Source organism: Capsella rubella, unplaced genomic scaffold (genome assembly GCF_000375325.1).
Source record: "Capsella rubella cultivar Monte Gargano unplaced genomic scaffold, Caprub1_0 scaffold_5, whole genome shotgun sequence".
NCBI lineage: Eukaryota > Viridiplantae > Streptophyta > Magnoliopsida > Brassicales > Brassicaceae > Capsella > Capsella rubella.
Genome location: NW_006238919.1, coordinates 4,908,267 through 4,908,527, shown reverse-complemented (window position 1 = coordinate 4,908,527; position 261 = coordinate 4,908,267). Strand labels below are relative to the sequence as shown.

At 43.3% G+C, this 261-nt stretch overlaps 1 pseudogene; it reads right to left on the bottom strand.

Annotated features, from left to right (window-relative positions):
- Positions 1-22: 22 nt before the first annotated feature.
- Positions 23-141, bottom strand: LOC111830789 (annotated as a pseudogene).
- Between the last annotated feature and the right edge of the window lie 120 nt (positions 142-261).

Sequence of the window (261 nt, the reverse complement as noted above, 5' to 3'; positions counted from 1 at the left end):
TAAGAAAAAATAAAAATAAAAAGGGATGCAACACTAGGACTTCCCTGGAGGTCAACAATCCTAGTACTACTCTCAGCCAAACACGCTTATCTGCGGATTTCTTATGGGATCCGGTGCATTAGTGCCGGTATGATCCCATCCGTTAGTACATTGCATACAAGTTACCGTGGATTCATGATATCATTTGTAATGGGTCCCACTTGGTACGTGGACCGCTGTAGCCAGCTTCAACGTGCTCTTTTATACGGTAAAGACGCATAA